The sequence below is a fragment of the Arachis stenosperma genome, chromosome 4 (genome assembly GCF_014773155.1).
Source record: "Arachis stenosperma cultivar V10309 chromosome 4, arast.V10309.gnm1.PFL2, whole genome shotgun sequence".
NCBI classification, from domain to species: domain Eukaryota; kingdom Viridiplantae; phylum Streptophyta; class Magnoliopsida; order Fabales; family Fabaceae; genus Arachis; species Arachis stenosperma.
Window position 1 is genome coordinate 57,805,134 of NC_080380.1, and position 6,677 is coordinate 57,811,810.

Genomic DNA, 6,677 nt, shown 5'->3' on the forward strand with positions numbered 1-6,677 from the left:
GAAGACCCCAATCAACATCTAACCACCTTCCTAAGAATTTGTGACACTGTGAAGTCTAATGGAGTCCATCCGGATGTCTATAGGCTGCTCTTGTTTCCTTTTTCACTCAGGGACAAGGCATCCAAATGGCTTGAATCCTTCCCAAAGGAGAGCTTAACAAATTGGGAAGATGTAGTGAACAAATTTTTGGCAAGATTTACCCTCCTGAAAGAATCAACAGGCTGAGAGCTGAGGTGCAGACTTTCAGGCAACAAGATGGTGAGACTCTCTATGAAGCATGGGAGAGGTTCAAAGACTTAACAAGAAGATGCCCACCAGATATGTTCAATGAATAGGTTCAACTTCACATTTTCTATGAAGGTATTTCCTATGAGTCAAAGAAGGCTGTGGATCATTCATCAGGAGGCTCTCTAAACAAGAAGAAAACCATTGAAGAAGCCATAGATGTCATTGAAATAGTTACTGAGAATGACTACTTCTTTGCCTCTGAAAGAAGTAACACCAGAGGAGTAATGGAGCTGAATCACATGGATGCATTGTTAGCTCAAAATAAGATGATCACCAAGCAGCTAGCAGATCTTACCAAGAAGGTGGAGGAAAACCAAGTTGCAACAGCCATCACTTCATCATCAGCTCAAAAAGAAGCAAACATAGGAGAAGAAGGTGACTGAGAGCAAGCCAACTATGTTAGAAACTCACCTAGAGAAGTCCATGATCCATACTCCAAAACTTACAACTCTGGATGGAGAAATCACCCCAACATTGGGTGGGGAAACCAACAAGACCAAGGGCAAGATCAGAGATACCACAACCTCAATTCCAACAACAATGCAACTCATCAACACACCTCACAGAGATCCTACCAACATCCATCTAACCAACCTTCTCAACCACCTAATCTCAACCCACCATCATTAACAGATGATAGGCTCTCAAAGATTGAGGCTCTACTTGAAAACTTATGTAGAGAAGTCCAAGACAACAAAGTGTTTAAGGAAGAAGTGCGAGCCAATATCAAGAACCAAGGAGAAAACATCAAGAGATTGGAGTCCCAAGTAGGGTATCTATCTCAACAAATTCCCAAACCCACTGATGGATTCCCCAGTGATACGGAGAAGAATCCAAGAGGAGGAACAAAGAAAGTGAGATAGGAAGAATGCAAAATGATAACCACAAGTGATGAGGGGAGTATGAATGGAGTAGAACACCTCCAAAATAATCAAAAGGAAAGCTAGGAGGAAGGAAGCTATACACCCCAACCTACATCCAAGGAAGAGCTGAAGAAGAAGGAGGTATTAAACCCATATGCACCTTTTCCCCACAGGCTTAAAGGTGGTGTAGCAGGGAGGATGTATTCAAGGTTCCTTGATATGTTTGCATCTCTTGATGTAAATATACCATTCATTAAAGCCCTCCAACAAATGCCTTTCTACATCAAGTTTATAAAGGAGCTACTAGCCAGAAAAAGTCCATTGAAGGGTGGACAAACAATAAAGATGAACAGGAATTGCAGTGCTCTTATTCAACCAGGGCCACCCACAAAAAAGGATGATCTAGGGAGTTTCCACATTCCTTGTGCCATAGGAGAAACAATGATTGACAAAGGGCTTTGTGACTTGGGAGCAAGCATCAACTTAATGCCTCTCTCCCTCATGAAGAAGCTCCAAATCAATGAACTAACTCCTACTGATGAAATTATCAGATTGGTTGACAAAACTAAAAAACAAGCAATAGGAGTGGTTGAAAATGTGCTGGTGAAGGTTGGGAGCTACTATCTTCCCACAGATTTTGTTGTTCTGGAAATGGATGAGAATCTTATTTACCCCATCATTCTGGGAAGACCATTCCTAGCCACAGCCAGAGCACTCATAGATGTAGAGCGAGGAGAGCTAGTACTGAGAATACATGATGAGCAGCTCACTTTTAATGTTTTCAACCTCTCACAAGAAGCAAGTCAAGAAAACAAAGAATCAAGAGAAGAACATCATGAGGCACTGATACAAGAAACAAGCAGTGAAGCACAAGAAACACAACTGGAAATCCCATGGGTTGGAAAGCCACATATTCAGGAAGAACCACGTTCAAAGGTGATCCAAAGGAAACCAGAACCACCAGAGTTATGCAAAGTCAACAACAAGGATCCCTTAGAGAAAGAATCTATAGAAAGCAAGACAGCATCAAGAGAAACAAGGAAGAAAGTACCCAGAAGATAGAGAAACAAGAAAACCCTACAGAGGATTTCTCCCCAGGAGATGAACTTCTCAACAAATCCACTGGAGACAAACACACTGCAAGAGGGGAGGATTTCAAGCACCACCAACCACCCTGACAAGGGTCAACCGTCAAGCTAATGACGTTAAAGAAGCGCTTCATCGGAGACAACCCATGATTCTTATCCTTTCTTTTAAATTCTTTAGTGTTAGTTAATAAAGTAAGATCATGAATTTCAAAACAACTTTGACAAATATTTAACAAAATTCTTATATGCAACATATAGTGAACAACAAGTTTGGCGTTCATGGGCTAAGAATCTTGATTTAAATCCTTGAACACCACATGATCACAAACTAAGTTTGGTGTCACCAATGTGCATATATGAGCATTAAGGGAGTCATTTGTTTTGTCTTCATGAAGATCATATCGAAAAAAAAAAGAAAAATATTTTTTTTCGATAGTTAATTCATATTTTAAATCTTCCCACAAAAATTTCAATTAACTTTTTGTATTCCTTTTGTCATATATAGGAAATGAAAAAGGGGGATTGGAGTAGATTGATGGAACAACTAATGGAAGGACGTTCGGCCACTTTAGTCAAGGGGGTTATACACTTGTCTTCAAGGAGACCCCTTTGGAAAATGTTGTCATGAAAGGATGAAAAAGGGTCATCTTGGACACCGAAGCAATCAGTTCATAAATATGATGATCCTTGTGCTCACCTTGTACCAAACCCCAACCGTCTACTATCAAGGCCGTGCCATTGATCTACACCATTCAACTATCACCACCAGCCTATATAAGGAACCCTCACCACTCTAGCCCCCTCTCAAATATTCATCCAACTCACCTCTTTTCCTTCTCTCAAAACACATTCCTCCAAGACACATTCTGCCTCAACCCAACTAAACTCTATCTTCAAACTCCTAGCCTTTACTATCTTTGTAATTCAATTCTCACTCATGGCATCATCAAGCTCCAAGAAGCAAAAGAGGAAGGAACAAATGGAGAGCAATCCCTTCGATGGAAGGAGATTCAAAACAAGTTCCATGAGCTCGAGTTTGAAAGAATAAAGGACAAAAAGATACTGCCTGAGTCAACATTCCAGTTCAACGAAGATGAATGTCCACAAATTCAAGAGAAGATTGAGCTAAGAGGATGGCAAAGGCTCACTAATCCGGAAACAAGAATTAATGCAAACCTCATCAAGAAATTCTATGCAAATGTGGTTAGAAAAGATAAGACCATGAACTCCACCTTCAAGAGTTACGTAAGAGGAACAGAGGTGGATTTCAGCCCTGATGCCATAATGATGCCAGGGCATCTAGGCCAGTTTCACTGACCTTTTCTTTACTATTTTAGGATAGTTTCATGCATTTTCTTAGTGAATAAGGCAAGTTTTGGGTGAATATACACTTACACATTGATTCAAGTAACTATTGTGAATTCTGCATGATTTCATGAGATTTTTGCTAGAATTGCATGATAACTTGATGATGCATAATCTCATGACTTTAGCTAGACCTTTGATGCACTTTAATTGCTTGATTTCAGGAAAAATGAAGCATGGAAGAACCATGTAAGCATTCACGTTAACTTAGTTAACGAGAACACTAACGTGGAATGGCAAAGAGCTTGCAACGTTAATGAGAAAAGTGATCACCAATAACGCCTGCGAAGCCATCCATAGCTCACGTTAATAGCCACGTTAACTAAGTTAACGTGGTAGTTAACGTAGAAGAAAAAGGGGAACTCCACGTTAATGAGAAAAGTGAACACCACTAACGTTGGGAAACTAGGCAATGCCCCACGTTAAGAGTCACGTTAACTTAGTTAACGTGAACTCTAACGTGGAAGAGGAGCAACAACGCCAATATTAGTGACACTCACTTTTGTAACTAACATTGGATCATTAGCATTGCCTACGTTAATTCTTACGTTAAGATTGTTAACGTGAAAGTTAACATGGAGTTGAATTCAAAGAACCAACGTTAGTGACACTCACTTTTGTCACTAACGTTGGGAGATGGCTTCATTTACTACGTTAAGAGCCACGTAAACTTAGTTAACGTGAGTCTTAACGTAGGAACTTTAGGCAATTGGAGTGTTAGTGACAAAGGTGAGTGTCACTAACGCTCTCGAAGGTGAAGAACACCTATGTTAAGAGCCACATTAGCTAAGCTAACGTGAGACTTAATGTAGGGGCAAGAGGCAAGCCAACGTTAATGGGAAAAGTGAGTCCCATTAACGTTTGCAAAGAGGGACACAAGCCAACGTTAATGAGAAAAGTAAGTCCCATTAACGTTGGCCAAGGATTGAATAAGAGACGTTAGTAGTCACGTTAAGACTACTAACGTTGGAGTTAACGTGGGTATATAAGGGTGAACGTTAGTGGAAAAAGTGAATGCCACTAACGTTCTCGTACCCAAAAATGTGACTCAACGTTAATCTCACTAAATGCCCAAACCTAACTCATATTTCTCTGCAAGCTGGGCCCACTAAAGATGAGAACTGCTTCAACTCAAGGTCCAGAGCCCACATCCAAGACTTGAAGAACTCACTAGAAGATCATAAGGAGTAGTATATATAGGAGTAGTTTTGAACTAGAGAGGAGCTTGGCACTTCTGGGCACTACTCTCTATAGATTTACTTTTTCTGCACTTTAGCATGGATTCTTCTTTTCTGCTATTTTTCATCTCTAGAGCTATGAATAACTAAACCCCTTTCATTTGGTTAGGGAAGTCTCTTGTAATTTGATGGATCAATTATAGTTTTCATTCTTCTTCTTCTTTCTTTTCTCTTGATCTTACTAGAAAGCTTTCAATCTTAATTCAATTGGTTAGTTGTCTTGGAAAAGAAACTCTCCATAATTGGATCTCCTTTGAGCCTTGGAAAATGGATGAGGAGATCATGCTAGAAATGCTTTCTCACGTTGGACCAAATTGGGGTTTGGATGGATATAGTGACATGTAATCCTACCAACACTTTGATTTGGGAATACATGTGGTATAATCAGTGACTACACTTCATCTCTTCCCATGAGCAATTAAATCAAGGAATTGGGCAATTGTTCAAGCTTAGAGAGATTGGATTGCCAAGGAATTGGGATCCAATCACTTAAGATTGCCAAGGAGATCAATGAATGCATTGATTGAGGAAGAGATGAGAATGAACTTGATCTGGAGAATGCAACATCTCCTAAACCCAATGGTTTCCCCATTTCTGATCTCACCCATTCTCTTTACTTTCTGCCATTTATTTTCATGCTCATTACCCCAAATCCCTATTTAAGATTCTGCACTTTAATTTCTGTTATTTACTTCCAGTCATTTAAATTTTTGCAAGTTCCCAATCTAAATTCTGTTTAGCTCAACTAGCATATTCTTCAAACTAAAGTTGCTTGACCAATCAATCCTTGTGGGATTCGACCTCACTCTATTGTGAGTTTTTCTTGACGACAATTCGGTATACTTGCTGAAGGGAAATTTGTTGAGAGACAAGTTTTCATGCATCATCTGTCTAAGGCCACTTTAAGTTTCATGAGTGAAACAAGGTCCTCCATTAGAAATTTGGAGGCACAAGTGGGCCAGCTGAGTAAGAAAATCACTGAAACTCCTCCTAGTACTCTCTCAAGCAATACTGAAGAGAATCCGAAAAGAGAGTGTAAGGCCATTGACATAATCAAAATGGCCAAACCTAGAGAGGTGGGGGAGGACATGAACCCCAATGAGGAAGACCTCATGGGACATCTCCCAGACAAGAAGGAGTTCCCTATTGAGGACCTAGAGGAATCTGAGGCTCACATAGAGATCATAGAGATTCCATTAAACCTCCTTCTGCCATTCATGAGCTCTGAAAACTATTCTTCCTCTGAAGAGGATGAAGATGTAACTGGAGAGCAAGTTGCTCAATACTGAGGAGCTATCATGATGCTGAATGCCAAGTTGTTTGGTAATGAGACTTGGGAAGATGCACCTCCCTTACTCATTAGTGAACTAGATAGATAGGTTCAGCAAACTTTACTTCAAAAGAAATAAGATCCTGGTAAATTCTTAATACACTGTACCATGGGAACCATGACCTTTGCAAAAGGCCTTGTGTGACCTGGGGTCAGGTATAAATCTTATGCCACTCTCTGTAATGGAGAAACTGGGAATCTTTGAGGTACAAACTGCCACTTTCTCATTAGAGATGGCAGACAAATCAATAAGACAAGCTTATGGAATGGTAGAGGATGTGTTAGTGAAGATTAAAGACCTTTACATCCCTGCTGATTTCATAATCTTAGACACTAGGAAGGAAGAGGATGAATACATCATCCTTGGAAGACCCTTCCTAGCCACAGCAGAAGTTGTGATTGATGTTAACAGAGGAAAATTAGTCCTTCAATTGAATGGGGACTACCTTGTGTTTAAGACCCAAGGGTATCCCTCTGTAAACATGAAAAAGAGGCCCGATAAGCT

At 40.1% G+C, this 6,677-nt stretch overlaps 1 non-coding gene across 1 annotated transcript; it reads right to left on the bottom strand.

The window, feature by feature from the left end:
* Nucleotides 1–218: 218 nt before the first annotated feature.
* LOC130977219 (small nucleolar RNA R71) lies at nucleotides 219–325 on the bottom strand. The gene has a single exon (XR_009084921.1). It is a non-coding gene; the product is annotated as a small nucleolar RNA R71 (small nucleolar RNA).
* Nucleotides 326–6,677: the final 6,352 nt, after the last annotated feature.